Here is a 17,279-nt window from a genome sequence, read left to right on the forward strand (position 1 = left end):
AGAAGATGTACAGATGGCCAACAGGCATATGTAAAGATGTTCAATATCGCTAATTATTAGAGAAATGCAAATCAGAACTACAATGAGGTACCATCTCACACCAGTCAGAACGGCCATCATTAAAAGGTCTACCAATAACAAATGCTGGAGAAAAAGGAACCCTCCCACACTGTTGGTGGAAAAGTAAATTGGTACAGCCACTATGGAAAACGGTATGGAGGCTCCTCAAAAAACCAAAAATTGATCTGCAATCCCACTCCTGGGCATATATCTGGAGAAAACTATAATTTGAAAAGATACATGCACCCCAATGTTCATAGCAGCACTATTTACAATAGCCGAAACATGGAAATAACCTAAGTGTCCATGGACAGATGAATGAATAAAGAAAATGTGGTATATATACACAATGGAATACTGCTCAGCCATAAAAAAGAATTAAATAATGTCATCTTCAGCAACATGGATGGACACAGAGATTATCATACTAAGTGAAGTAAGTCAGACAGAGAAAGACAAACACCACAGGATATCACTTATTGTGGAATCTAAAATATGACACAAATGAAGTTATCTATGAAACAGAAACAGACTGACAGACAGAGAACCGACTTGTGGTTGCCAAGAGGGAGGAGGGGTGGGGGAGGAATGGATTGAGAGTTTGGGATTAGCAGATGCAAACTATTATATATATGTATAACTGAATTACTTTGTTGTACAGCAGAAACAAATGCAATCTTGTAAATCAGCTATACTTCAATAAATATTATTTTTTAAAAAGAAGAAAAAACTGGAAAATTCACAAATTTATGGAAATTAAATAACACATTCTTAAACAATCAATGGATCAAAGGATAAATGACAAGGAAAATTAGAAAATATTTAAGATGAATGAAAATGAAAACACAAAAGCAGCGCTAAGGGGAAATTTTATATCTATAAATACTTTCCTTAAAAAATTAAAAAGGTCTCAAATCAATAACCTAACTTTACAATGTAAGAAACTATAAAAAGAAGAACTAAACCCAAAGCTAGCAGAAAAAAGGAAATAATAAAAATTAGAGCAGAGACAAACAAAATGGAGAACAGAAAGAGACTTAAGTAAATCAATGAAACCAGAAGTTGGTTCTTTTGAAAAATTTCACAAAATAAACACGTAGCTAGATAGACTAAGAGAAAAAGAAAGAAGACTCAAATTACAAAAAGCAGAAATGAAAGTGGGGCTATTACCACCAATTAGACAGAATATTTTTTAAAAGATTACAAGAGAATATTGTTAGCAATTGTATGCCAACAAATTAAGTAACACAGATTCCTGGTAACACAAAACTTATGAAACCTAAACCATGAAATAATAGAATATGTAGTATTGTCATAAAGATAGACATATAGACAAATGAAAAAGAATAGAGAGCCCAGAAATAAACCCTCACAAATATTGTCAAATTATTTTTGACAAGAGTGTCAAGACCATTCATTGGAGATAGGACAAAATTTTCAACAAAACTTCAAAAATCAGAAAATAATGTGTTGGTTATTATGTGGAGAAATTGATGATGTGGAGAAATTTGAATCCTTGTGAACTGTTGGTGGGAATGTAAAATGGCACAATCTCTGTGGAAGACAGTATAGTGATCACTGGAAAAAATTAAAAATAGAATTACCATATGATCCAGCAATTCCACTCCTGGGTATATACCCTAAAGCATTTAAAGCTGGGTATCAAAAGATATATTCATACATTGATGTTCATATCAGCAGTATTAACAAAAGCTAAAATATGGAAGCAACCCAAGTGTCATTGATGGATGAATGGAAAAGCAAAATGTGTTATGTACATACAATGGGATATTCTTCAGCTTCAAAAAAGAAGGAAACTGACATATACTACAATATGGATGAACCTTGAAAAAATTATGTTAAGCCAGTCACAAAAAGATAAATACAGTATGATTCCACTTATATGACATACTTACATGAGTAGTCAAAATCATATAGACAGAAAGTACTGATAGAATGGTAGTTGTCTTGGGGTGGGCAATGGGGGAACAGGGAGTTATTGTTTAATGGATACAGAGTTTCAGTTTCGTGAGAGAAAATGGTTCTGGAAATGGATGATGGTGATAGTTGCAAAGCAATATGAATGTACTTCACACCACTGAACTATAAACTTAAAAATAGTTAATATCACAAATTTAATGTTATATGTATTTTATCACAATAAAATAATCGAAAAATTATATATTGATTTATATATAAATATGGAAACCAATATCTAATTTCAAAAAAATATTTATTGACAGGAAATGAGATTTGGGTACAAAGTTGTCAGTGATGATTCTAAAATGAGCATTATTACGAGCAATTATTTAAATTCTACTTATTGATGGAATAGAAAAAATATTTTAATATAATGATAATTCTATGCATGACTTTATCCATGACTTCCACATCAAATTAATTAAACTAAAGAACTATGTAACTAACTATACGTTAATAAATCACTACAAAAATCTTAAAAATAAGAACTGTTGATAGTTTTGCATCAATTCTTTTCATGCCTAATCGTTTTTTGTTATTAGTGACTCAGATTAGAGCATATTTATTTAATGTTCAGAGTAAGAAATAAAAACTGGAATGGTATTAACTGGAATTATGGAATAGGTAAACACAAGTTATTAGTTGGTAATGCCAGAAAATACATTTTATATTCTGTAATATTCCTGAGAACTTCAAGTATCTTAGTACAAAAATGAGTTAGAATAGACTGCCTGACACAGTCAAAGGTAATACTCAAGTGATACCCATGTCCAGTTCTTTTATGTCATTCTTAAGAATTGTGGCATTTAATTTTATTCTTATTTTGTAGATTTCCCTCGTATTTGGCACCAGAGGTAATTTTCTATCTCTGTAGTTAGATTAGAAACTTCTCTTCCCACTTCTTCCAAATTGCACTATTCTGTCTGTCAAAAACAGCTGGGCTGCATAAGAAAATAATACTGGTCGATTAAAAAAACGCAATCTAGAAATGTGAACTATTTGATTACACTAAAATAGAAAGTTTAAACTAATCATTTGCTAATCTTCTCACATCTTTGAAACAGCTTTTGATGAAAAGGTTAGCAGAAACATCAGATTTGTAGGTTCTGAATGGTTTGTCTGCTGGGAAAACATACACAATATTTTCTAAATGTGTTGTTAAGTAAACTATGGTTGATTTCAATAAAATTATTTTGGTTTCAAGAGGAATTCTGTATAAATACTCACAAACTGAGCTAAATTCCTTTCAACATCAAACTACATTTGAGTTAGTTTACTGTTAGTCGTTTTAAAAATGTAAACAAAAAATTCTAAAATTACTAAATTTGGATCCAAAAATGTAAAATGTTCTTGTGTATCTAAATTGCTCATTGCCTTATGTTACTAAGGAAAAACTGTTGAAAAACTCATTTCCTATAATGAGTTTCTTAGGATCAAGTGTAAATTAAAATGCATCAGAGATACAGTGCTTATGCTTTTTTGGTTATGAAGTTATTTTCTCCACAAACTGTCTGCCAGGCTTTGAAAAGCTGAGGTGCCTACTTAAAACTTTATGTTAACTGCTGCCAAATATGAGTGGCATGTGCCTCTCAAATCACTGGAGAGTATGAAGAAGAACCCCATAAACCACATAGCTAGAGACAGAAGAAAAATGAATAAATGAAAGAATGAAAAGGAATAAGTAAGAGAAACACAATTATACATTCAATAATGCCAAGTATATCAATTACAGCAATAAACAAAGGACTTCAGCTCTCCTATTAAAGGGCGCAATTAAATTGGCTTTTTAAAAGGTCAAAATATACTCTGCTTACAAAACATACACCTAAAAGAATGGAGATATACATTGTTTTAAAGAAAATGATAAACAGGCAAAACAAAAATAAAGCAGAGATACCAAAATTAATCTCAAGCAAAGTACAATTTAAGATAACACTGCCACAGACAATAAAGACGGTTATTTAATAATGATACAATTTAAATACCCAATCAATACATGCTATTCATAAAATTGTACAGGTCTGTTTTGTGCTGGTCTCAGCCTATGGAGAATAAGGCCATAGGCTAGAAATACCTGGGGGCCCTCTTACTGGGGTCAAGGATGGGGTCTAGAGTTTCACAGACTTACTCTTTACCAGTGATTTTAAAACATAAGAGCTGGAATTTGAAGTGCAGGAAGAGAAAAAAAGTGGCGCAAATGGTCAGTTATGGAAATCAACCAAGATCTCTAAAATAAAAGAACCTCAGTGGGGAAGGGCAGCCTGGCTCTTTACCTAGTCCTGTGGCTGGCAAAGCGTTTGTTTGAGACAGTCTTCCTTGAAGCAGATGCCTCTTTGAAATGGATGCCTTTTTGTAGCAGATTCCTTGGCAATCAAAGCTTAAGTCAGGCACTTGCATTACAAAAAGAAAAGCCAGTGCTTGCATTACAAAAAGTCAGGGCCTACACTACAAGGTCAAATATGGAACCTCAAAATACATAAAGCAAAAGTGTGTGGGTCAAGTAACAGGATTTGTTGGAGGTTTTGTTAAATGGGAAGCAGATTCTGAAAGAATTTAATGTTCAGGATATTTATTAAGGAAGGCCCTTAGAAGAAAGATTGGGTAAAGAAGTCAAGTTAGATTCAGGCCTGACAATTTCAGCTAATGCCACATGAGTCTGTGGAGCTGAAATGTCCTCTGAGAGCTGTTCATGTTGAGCTAGACTTTACACTCGAGCTTAACCATTCACTGGATGTGGGCTACTACCTCAGATCATGACTGGGCAAAGTGGCTCTCTACAACTGAGGCAATTCCTGAAGGGGCTACAGCTGAAGGCTTTCTACTGCCAGCACTCCCTATGGAGGCAACAATCCCTACCTTGAAGGGGGATCATACTTAGGTAGTGCATCTGTGTGTCCTCCATGGTCCACCCCAATCAGATCCAATTTTACACATACAATCGGGGAGCAGTTCTCTAAGATTCTGTTGAGCATCTCTTCTTGAAGGAAACTTAGACAAGGAAAGTTAGTGGGATGAACTACAATCCACATGATAACAGCTCATTCCAGGGCCATAATGATACTCATTTTCTTCCTACTCTACCATCCCCTCAGCTTCTGCTAGTATCTCTGCTGGCCTAGCTAATGGTGTGACCCAGATCCTCATGCCTGAGGAGTCTAGGACTCTGGCCACCATGCCAATCTCAGGCCAGTTGTAAATTTACTATCAAAATTAAAGAAAGAATATTAAACAGTACCCAAGTGGATTGTCTGGGTACAAACCTACTCCTCCATTATTCTTCAGCAACTCCTCCTCTCCTGATTCCTATAATCAATTACACCGTTGAAAATGGTTATTCCTCTTCTTGCCTGCTGGATCATGGACAAACCTGAGCCAAAGTGTCCAGGCGGTAGCCATAGCTCTACAGCTCAATGACACCCTTGCTGTGTCCCAGGCAGAAATGTTTCTCCTTTGGAAACCAAGGCTTCTAATGTTGTGAAGATAGGAAGACAGGTTCCTCAAGGGAGTTATTGGGATTGATTATAATTAGGTCTACTACTGTTTTCATTACTGCATATGTAGACCTATGTAATCTTCCTATTCAGGCTGAGCACTACATAAAGGTCTTTTATGAGAAGATATACTATATTCTGGAGAACGACTCTCTCATCTTAAAGTATCATTTCAGAGGTGGCGCTTCACCTGTGACTTCAGCATGCTACTCCAATGCTCTATCCAAGTTGCAGCTTTTGGTCGATGTGGTATATGTTAAGGCCAGTGAATCCCACTGTAATGGTCTTATTCACCATATTCTTCACTATAAAGGAGCTCCTCTGGACAGACCCTATGGTACGAGGGATCCTGTGTCAATGGATCAAACACTCCATTAGCTTTCACATACTGGTGCTGGCTGAGGAACCGCATACAGAAAAGGCAACCTTTTACCTGGAATTTGTATCTCTTCCAATCAGAATAAATGTCTGGTTCCAGGTTAGAAGGAACTCCAAATGTCAACTTGTCACCAAGTGGCATCTTGGTGTCCTCAAAGAATGATGCCACTTTAGGATCTTAGTATTGTTCTCTGTTGCCAGCAGGTTGAACATTTGAGATGGCAGTAGCTAGCACAGCCTTGGTAAGTGAGGGCCCATGCTGTTGGGTCTGAGAATCAACCCCATATCTGCCACCCCATGACCATTTTTTAAAATGAGTTTATTGTGCCAGCCGTGGGATTACTAATGACAGAAGCTCACTGGTTCCGATTTGCTGAGTCATTTTGCTTGTTTGCTTTTTTAGTGACTCTTCCATGGTAGTGATCTCTGATGAGGATTAACATAATATACAAGCATCTTCACACTTCTTACCCACCCCATCATTTCCAACTACATGCCTCTACCTTAGACACCTTGTCCCTGATCTTCCAATCATTCTCTTTCCTGGATTCGGCAAGGCTATTTGTCACCAAGAATGAGTCAGTATATATTCTAACCTTGCAGCACTTCTTTTATTACACTAAGTGAATGACCTGGTATACAACCTGAAGCTCTATCTTTCGGGAGATATTTCCCTTGCCCTCTGTCTTTCGAGTCCAGCCCTGAATGAAGCTATAGTGCAGCTACTGATTGTTTTTAGCTTGCTCCCACATTTGAGCTGACCCATATATAAAACAAAATGGGTCATTTTCTTCCTCAGTCAGCTGGTCATGACATATTCCCTGTTCGGCCATAGGTAGGTGTAAACTGAGGAAATACTGATGGATGCCATGTGAGGTCTGGGTTTCCTGCACATGCAGTTTTCCCATGCCTTCTGGTCTTGCTCATACTGAGTCTTGGATGTGTGACTCCCATTTTACGATGCATTATTCTTGGGCCTTCCAAACTTTGGTTAGGCTGACAGAACCCATCTCATGATGGGTAATCTCAGAATTAGAGTAAATTTCCATCCCATAATCATGTAGAAAAACAGGAGCTGTCTTCATAAAGGGTTCAGTTTTCTACCTCATATTGCATCCCGTTGCTTCAAAAACAAGAGGCCTGTATTGTGATTCTCATGCTGGAGTCTGTCACAGATTCCATATGGCAGCTTGGTTCAGCACTAATCTCTTTAAAACTAGAGGATCTGCCAAGTCGTGTGGACCCAGTTGAAGGGCTATTCACATTTCAACCTGGACCTGATGCAGAAACTTTTCCTACCCTGGATGTCACTGAAAGCTTGCAGCCTTTCACTTACCTGGTTTATGGGACAGAGCAGTATTCTCAAGTACAGAGTATACTGTCTCTAAAAACCAAAACAGCTTAATAAGAGTCATGCTTCCTTATTTGCTGGAATTTTTTTTCTTTTTCCTTGGATAGGAAGTTCCAGCATGCTCTTAATGACTAGACCTCTACAAAGTTATTGATGTGGCAGCTCCTAAGTCTTTGTAGGGTCTCCATCTGACCAAAACTTATGTGTCTTTCCAAGGCCCCCAGATTACTAGCTAATTCCTGCTCATCCAGCCTGATTAAATGAGGTAATCAATATAGTGGACAAATGTGATAGTGTGCAGAATGTCCAGAGATTCCAGACCTCTTTGAACCATGTTATGGCAGAGGATAGGAGAGTTAATGCAGCCCTGGGGTAAAACCATCAATGTACACTATCATCCATTTCATATTAAAGCAAATTGTTTCAGATTCTCTTTTCTGAAAGAAAAATTTTAAAAGGTATTTGCCACTTCAATAGCTGCATATAATGCACCTGTGGTTATATTTATCTTCTCTAGCAAAGATCCACCATGGTAACTGCAATGGAGCCTACCACACAGTAGAGTCTGCAGTAGTCTGTAATCTTCCAAGATCTCTTTAGTTTGGGGGGTCACACTACTAAATTAAAGGGAGACATGATAGTAGTTTATCACCCCTGCAATCTTCATGTCTTTAAAAGTGGTCTTAATTTCTACAGTACACCCTACAATGACATGTGATGTTGTTTATGAATTACTCTCTTGGCTGGAGGTAGAGAAGTTGATTTCCCTAAGCTACTATTGGCCTAGCAGACTACAATAGTTCCTTCCCCACAGGCCAAAGAAAGAATGTGAGAGTTGCACCAAGATCAAAGTATGTCTACCCCAGTTGTTCATTCAGGGATCAGGGAAATGCATTTGTGGACCCAGTGATGCTGCTGTGAGTCACCTGGGCAGTATTCCACTTATTCCCTGCCTTCCATACACTCTCGCTCCAACCAATATGTCATGATGATTCTCTGAGTAGCTGAGTATCAATGTCAACTTCAACCTAATAATCCACAGTCCTCAAAATATCTGGATAGTTCCTTTTATCCAGTGAGCATTTATTCAAGTAAATTACCATAGGTACCTTTGGGGGCACAATTGAGGGGATACTTATTGTGTACATATGTTACAGTGTTGTATGTTCTTTCTCCTGGGAACACATTCTTTCCTTTAATTAGTGGATTCTAGGGCCAAAAACTTCTTCACATCTGGAAACTAAACAAGAGACCATAACTTTCTATTTTTATGATAGCCTTCAATCTCCTGATTATGTCCCTTTGATTTCTTCTGATGGTATAAGTTGAGAATAACCCTTCTTGCTATGTCTAGTTTTGGGGTTTTTTTTTTGTTTTGGTTAATTAGTTGTTGTATATCAGAGTTGTTGAATATCTCTGAAGCTGATAAATGAATAAACTTCGGAATAACACTGCACATTTAATTGGTAACTATAAGCAATTAATTGGTAAATTTAAGCAATTTAACATAAGCAGTTAAGAATCAAACAGCAGGACCTAAATACTTTTAACCTATTGCCTTACAAAACAAAATAACAGAGTTTCTTTTCATGGACTCCAAACATCTTTGAAGCAGCAACCATTCTATGTTTCACAGATTCAAAGAATCCTTGAATTGATGAGCAATTAATGATCCTTATTTATAGAAACTTAGACTCACAGAGGTTAAAATGATTTACCTAAGGCCACACTTGGTTGACACTCAGACCACAGTGCATTCAGTAAGTCATTTTGTTTTTCATTGTATTTTATCAACATACTTTCACGTCCTACCTATTTTCCTGTAATTAGATAATGCTCGTAATAGCTTCAGATGTGATATGTATAAAATTTATTTCTTTAAGTAAGTTAATTGTGCATACAGTTGAAAGAATTTTGAACTTTAGATTCTCTAAATGTCCAGTTCAAAGGTTTCTAGATATAGTGAAGCAAATTGATGTGCATTTGCATAGTGTATAGAGAGACGATTCCTCAAATTCCTCCACACAAAGTATGTGTTTATTAACGTGTTCACTCAATTTATTGCTTGGTTAACATTTCCTGAGGGAAAGAAAGCAAAGTAAAAAAAAAAAAAAGGTTAATTTGAATATCTCAAGATTAAAGTAGTCTTTTTTTGTTTTTTTTTTTTTTTTTTTCCGTAGAGGACGCAAAATCGCTCCTGCTTGAGGACCATGGGTTTACGCTCCCATCATCTCTTTTTTTTTTTTTTTTTAACATCTTTATTGGAGTATAATTGCTTTACAATGGTATGTAAAGTAGTCTTTTGAGCTATGGGAAAGATATTCTGAAGCTTAGGGTCACACTTTTTTTTCCAAAGAGAAATAGTTTTGGGGAGAGAGAAAATAAATAAGAACACTGAACATCTTTGTTAACTGTCTCAAAGGAGAAAAGCACTGGAAAGTTTACACTTTATATTAGGTAATGTGAAGACCTATTATTTTGGAAACATACACTTGACTTCCATCACCTGGAGTTTATGTGACCCCAGACTGCTGGTCACCTTGCCTGGCACACAAGGCACACAGGCAGCAAAAATTAGACTGCTGATCCATCTCTGTCAGCCTTAGTAATGATCTGCCTTCTGAAACAACTGAGTATTATGCTTCTGGAGCTCTGAAAACCAGGGAAGGGAAACCAATGACTTTTAAGTTTGTGGCAGCAGACACAACCCAGAAGGACTGGGTCTTGCTGGAAATCCAAAAAGACCAAGCTCCAGTGGATAAAGTCACAATTGTCTATATCCTGGAGTCCTGAAGACTATAGTCTGGCATATGTTTTATGGCAGGATTGTTACTCTTTAAACAGTATTTCAATAATTTATCTTCCTCCATATAAAGATTTTCACTTCCAGCTGGGGTGACAAGAAGAGCAACTGGCAAGAAGAAGGTGAATTCTTCAGGTCACCCATTGAAAGACTGAAGAACCAGGAAGATAGGTAACTCAACAACGAAGAAATTAAATGGGAAGGGAGGAAAGAAGCCAAGACACGATAAGAATACAGTAAGTCCCCTACATATGAACCTTCAAGTTGCGAACTTTCAAAGATGCGAACGTGCCCCTGCATGCCAGCTGTTGTACTGTACCACTGTACTTTTCAAGGTCCTGTACTGTAAGATGAAAAATGTTTTCTTTATTTTTTGTGTCTGTTTTTTATTTATTATCTGTGTGAAAAGTATTATAAACCTATTACAGTACAGTACTATATAGCCAATTGTGTTAGTTGGGTACCTAGGCTAACTCTGTTGCCCTTAAAAACAAATTGGACTTACGAACGTGCTCTCAGAACAGAACCTGTTCGTATGTAGAGGACTTACTGTAATAATTTCTTGGTTAATTAAAATTATCATTGATTGTAATTATCATTATAAGTAACACATTAATTCTTTAAAATGTGCTGGAGTTCCACTACAATGAAAACTATAAAATGTTTCCAAGAGAAATTAAATGAAACCTAATATGTGGAGAAAAAGCACTATGTTTAGGGATTCTGAGAGACAATATTTTGAAATATCAATTACTCTAACTGATCTACATACTTAATCCCAAAGTCCCAACTTTGGGACTTTGGTTTTTTTGTGAAAAGCAACAAGGTTTATATAGAAATGCAAAGACACATATAAAATAGAAGAGAATAGCAGAAATCCAGAAAAAGATTTTCACCTATAGAGTCACTAATTTATACAAAAACACCCACACAATTAAATGGGGAAGGAAATAATGGAGAAGCTGGATATGCATTTAGAAAAAGTAGACTCTTACCTCTCCCAAATATCATAAGCAGAAATTAATTCAAGATAGATCTCAAACTTACATGTAATGTGGAAGCTAAAACAACTCAGTCTCTAGAAGAAAACACTGGAGAATATCATAAAGTTATTTTTAAACAAGATTCAAAAAACACTAAACATATTTGAAAGAAAATTGACCGATTAGATTTCATCAGTATTCAAATTTTTAGTTTAGCAAAAGACACTGTTAATTAAATGAAAAGGCAAGGAAGGCCTTTTCCTAAGAATTCAGGTCCAGAATATATAAAGTACTCCAATAAATTAAACAACAAGTAAACAAACAAACAAAATGGTCAAACATTTGAACAGCCACCTCACTCAAATGGCCAATAAGCATATGAAAAGATGCTCAGCACCATCAGTCACCAGTGCAATGGAAATTAAAACCACAGTGAGATACCACCACACACCATGAATAACTGACTTTTAAAAAGACTGACAATTCCAAGTGTCAGAGAAGTTGTGGAGCAAATAGAACTCCCATTTATACTCATGAGAGGATAAATTTTTTCAACCCCTTGGAAATACTCCTGCAGTTTTTGACAAAGTTGGGTACATGCCTACACTATCATCAAGAATTTCCACTCTTTGGTGTATACCCAAAAGAATTAAGTGTAATGACACATACAAGAATGTTCATAACAGCTTTTCTCCAAACTGGAGACAACCCAAATTTCCATCCTCAGGAGAATGGAGAAAAATATTATGTTTTTTTGTTTTTGTTTTTGTTTTTTTACAAATAATGGAATTTTGTATAGCAATAAAAAGAACCCACTTCTGATAAACAAAAACATTACAGAATCTCAAAAGCAGGTTGAGTGAAAGACCAGACACAAAGGTGTACATATTACCTGATCCCATTTACATGAAGTTCAAGAACAGTCAAAGCTGCTCGATGGTGACATGTAAAAATAACGTTAACTTGGAGTGGGAGAATTATTCTGTATATCTCAAGCAGCATTATGATTTCTCAGAGATGTAAGCATATGAAGACATAGTTATATATTTCTTTAATGCACGTATATGTGTGTACTCAGAATTTGGCTAATGTCTCTCAAAATAAATTTCTTCCTGCTGCTTTTTTTTTTGTCTCAGTCAGACACAAAAATCAAATAAATGTTATTAATGCAAATAAGATATGAGAAGATCTTCCCTGAAAGGTGACAGCATGTCACTCTGAGTAAAAGAAAGCTTAAGCAACATGGTAAAGTAAGAAAAGTTTGTCTTATTTCCACTAGCTTCAAACTCAGCAATCACCTGTTCCTTCCCTCATTCCTCCAGAAGCTGTTTCCATGGGTCTCTTTATATTCTCTCATATACCTGATTTCAGAAATGAATCTCTTTATCAGTTATATCTTAGCCTGAAATTTTATCAAGATGAACTTTCTCAAATTTAGTATCCTTGCGTGGGCAGTACCAAAACGATTTCAGTTAGCATTAAGCACGTGATTGTTGCAAACTATTTCTCCTGATGATTCTTTATTCCAATTATCAGTTACTCTGGACATATACTGCATAGGCTAATTTAATACAGTCTACCTTCCTATGAAAGAGAAGGCTACCTTTGTAATTACAACTCACCTATTTCCTGACTGGTTCTTTCCACTCTGACAAATTGCTGTGCCCCAATACTTTTTATCATTACTTTTATCACAACTGTGCTCACTTCTATATATTCCTTTTGTTCTGGTTTCTAATCCAGTATTTTTGTGTATTCAGATTCATCTAGCCATCTAATGCTGAGATTTTGCTTGTTTTATATTTAAATACTTATCATTTATTTATTACTATATTTAGATTCAGAAAGAAAAGAAACTCAGTCTATTAACCATATAAAATGAATATAGTTCATGATATAAACTAAATTATTAATCTTAAACTAAATTATTAAACTTAATTACTAACCTACATAGCTTTAAAACAAAATAAAACTTACAATTGTTGTTCAGACATTTATATTATTATGGGTTTTACTAGATATATTAAATTAGCTATATCAGATCACTGTACGTATTCTAATACATTACTATTAATAATATATAGATAATATATTACCATTTCCTTAGGTCTGTGAGGAATTAAAGTTAGTAGAGTTTTTTCCCAGTTGCTTGTTCCCTATTTCGTAAATCTCAAGTGATTATATAACATTGTACTGGAAACTAATAAAAGTAGATTTTACCTCTGGCTGTGTTGCTAAATTGCCATATGACCTTGTACAAACTACTTCGTGTGTGAGCAATTTTTTTAAAATTAGGCAAATGAATCCACAGTCATATTCTATTCACTTCAGGTTAAAAGAATTCAAACGCCCCTCCAAAAGAGAATACTAGTGAAAGTACTCTAAAAATATGCCATATTTTTATTTACAAATAGTATTACATTGTAAAAGCCAGAGTCAGTGAGTATTCTATACTAAACTCCTATTTAAATATATATTGGTGGCTGGAGACAGCTCAGTTTATCTAGTTTTTACATATGTGATATCAATTAAAACCTAACTTCTAACTAAGAGGATTTCATCTTTAGTATCAATATAGGACAAAATACTAGTTGTACTTAAGGGAAAAACAAGAGTATTAGCAAATTTACTGTCCTCATTTTACCAGCCCAACAATAAATATTTGGCATTCAGTATCTTTCCATTTTTATTTGAAATATAAAGGAAATACATCTCAACCAACATTTCCATGAGAAAAAATGTTGATTAATAAAAATTATGTTTTTATGCAAAAACTACTACTTGGGTGTGAGTTATAAAAATAGTGGGATTTTAAAGTTTGATTTATCTTTTTAAATGAAATCAGTGATAAGGGAATATCTTCATTCCAGTAGCCGGAGCATCAGGGAGCAGCAAACTTTAACTGTAAGATATTTACTTAATTTCTCACTTCTTTGTGAGAAATATTTTACTGTGATTAGACAGAATTTATACTACTAATAAACTAAAACTATCACTAATCATCATATAATTGTGTGTCCATGTGTATGTTTGTGTTCATGTTTTGATTGCTTTGGTTTGTTTTGATTTATTTAGAGCAGTCTAACTATATAAAATTATTACAGAAATTACTCAGTATGATGGTAAATTTTATGTGGCAACCTGGCTAGGTCATACTACTTAGTTTCTGATCAAATACCAGTTTAGATGTTGCTGTACAGGAATTTTTCAGATGTGATTAATCAGTAGATTACCTTCCATAATGTGGATGGGCCTCATTAAATCAGCTGAAGGCCTTAAGAGAAAAGACTTAAATACTTAACAGAAAAAGGCATTGTCTCCAGACTGCTTTTGGACTAGAGATGACAACATCAACATTTTCCTGGATCTTCAGTCTGTTGGCCTGCCCTGCAGATTTTGGACGTACCAACCCCCCAAATCTTTCCTCTCTCTCTTTCTCTGTCTCTCACCATCTCTCTGTCTCTGTCTCTCTCTCTCACACACACACACGTATATTCATACACACATTTCCTATTGGTTTTGTTTTGTTTTTAATAGAACCCTAATACACTAATGACTAATACACAGAAGTCTGCTGGAGAAAAAGAGAGATAGAGAGAAAGAGGGAGATGGTAATATGTTTAATTGATCTGTTTCTTTGTTGCAGGAAGTATTCAACATTCACAATTCAGTGTGCAGAGGAAAGACAGTTAATATGAGGACACAATTGACTGTAAAATGTGTTTACAACACTGTAAACATTGTAAAGCATTTTCATTCCAATAAATTCTTATGGGACTAGTATAACAGACATTTAAATAAGTTTTCCAGCCAAAGTCAAAGATATCAAAAGGCGAAGTCCAATACTTCAAAAAAAGGAAAATAAATGTAACACCAGCTTTGTTTTTTCCAATACAAATAAAAAGTAAATAGAATATCCTTATATCATAGCAGCAGGTAACTGCTTACTATGTTTTTTCTAAAAATAAATATTCTGCCCTCATTGATAATTTATATTTTTGGGGTATGAACATCTGTTGTTTAATCATTGTTTTTGCAGTAAAGCAAATATAAAGCATATTTTACCTTAATTAACTCATTAAGGGGAAAGTAGCCAAAAACGTAAGGCTTCTGAGAACACTGATTTTAAACCCCATTACTAGGAACAGAATAATATCTTGTTCTCTTTATAGCTGTGTTATAGGTCCCTGAGTAATTCAATTACAGTACAGCACTGAACCACATATGCAGAGCACTAAGTGTAGTTAAGCTTTCCCGTCTCTAGAGGTCTCTGCACATCACTTTTTCACTCACTGCCATCCTTGCATCCTGCCAACCATTCTAAAGCAAGCACTTCAACAATGTGTAGGCAGAACTGCTGCTCTCCAATAAACACAGACAAATTCTTCACTTATGTGTCTTGTCTCATGCTTGTATCTTATATTACAAAAAGATTATGAGAATGTAAGAAGAGCCAAAAAGATTCGAGAAGAAAAAATTGTTTTCTGCCTAATTTTTTTCTAATCATGCAAGGAAGATCTTTCCTTCCTGTAATTCTCTCATGTGTCCCTAGTCTGAAATTGTTTCACCTACACCAGGTGTTTCTAAAAGTGCACACAGCATTTTAATTCTTTTAAAAATTATATACAGTATACAAGGGTCAATTCAAGTCAACAAATGTTATTTTTGATTCTATTAAGTGCTTCAGGATGGGAAAGCCAAATAAATGCCACCTTTTTCTGCAGAAAGCATCCAGAATGCAACATGGACGCTGATTCTCACACTTGAAGATGATCAACTCTTTCATCAATATTCCCTTATCTTACTAAACTAAAACTGTATGGCATCAAAGAATAAGACTTGTGTATAAATTAGCATTTGCCACTGAGGCTCAAATCCTGAGGACAGGAAATAGAGACCCACCTTCAAGGCCTAAGTTTCATTTTGTTTAGTTTCTTTAAAATATATCAAGATGGATCACACTTCCTCCTTGGGAATCTGGTTTATGAGGAAGGTTACACCACTTTATGTGACTTGAAGGGCAGAGCATATCTATCACTTGGGCATATGGGCCAGTAGCAAGCAAGTAGAACATTTTGAAGTAGTGGTAAAAAGAATCTCAGTCCACATATCACTTGTCAAGCAGGACAAGTGATATGACTAATAACAGATTAATATCCAAAATATATATACAGCTCATACAACTCAATATCAAAAAACAAATAATCCAATTTAAAAATGAGCAGAAGACCTGAATAGACTTTTTTTCCAAAGAAGACATACAAATGGCTAACAGGTACATAAAAAGATGCTCAACATCACTAATTATCAAAGAAATGCAAATCAAAACCACAATGAGATAGCACCTCACACCTGTCTGAATGGCCATCATCAAAAAGACTACAAACAAATGTTGGTAAGGATGTGCAGGAAAGAGAACCCTTGTAAAATGATGGTGGGAATGTAAATTGGTGATGCCACTGTGGAAAATAGTATGAAGGTTCCTCACAAAACTAAAAATAGAACAAAATAAACAAAACTAAATAAACAAAACAAAACTAAAAATAGAACAAAACTAAAAATAGAAATATGATCCAGCAATTCCACTCCTGAGTACAGATCCAAAAGAAAAGAAAAGACTAATTTGAAAAGATACATGCACTTCAATATTCATAGCAGCATTATTTACAATACTCAAGAAATAGAAGCAACCTAAGGGTCTTTGATCAGATGAATGAATAAAGAAGATGTGGTGTATATATATATATATATATATATATATATATATATATATACACACACACACACATATGGTATATATACATGTCTCTCTCTCTCTCTATATATATATACTATGTATATATGTATATGTATTATATATATATACACACAATGGAATACAACTCAGCCATAAAAAAAGAATAAAATTTTGCCATTTGCAACAACATCAATGGGCCTGGAGGGTATTAGCTAAGTGAAATAAGTCAGACAGAGAAAGACAAATACTGTATGTCATCACTTATATGTGGAACCTAAAAAATAAAAGCAATGAATATAACAAAATAGAAACAGACTCACAGATATAGAGAACAAATTAGTGGCTACCAGTGGGGAGAGGGAAGGGAGAAGGGGGAAAGATAGGGGTAGGGGAGTAAGAGGTACAAACCACTATGTATAAAATAAATAAGCTACAAGGATATATTGTACAGCACAGGTAATGTAATCAATATTTTATAATAAATGGAGTATAACCT

This window comes from Lagenorhynchus albirostris, chromosome 4 (genome assembly GCF_949774975.1).
Source record: "Lagenorhynchus albirostris chromosome 4, mLagAlb1.1, whole genome shotgun sequence".
Taxonomy (NCBI): Eukaryota; Metazoa; Chordata; class Mammalia; order Artiodactyla; family Delphinidae; genus Lagenorhynchus; species Lagenorhynchus albirostris.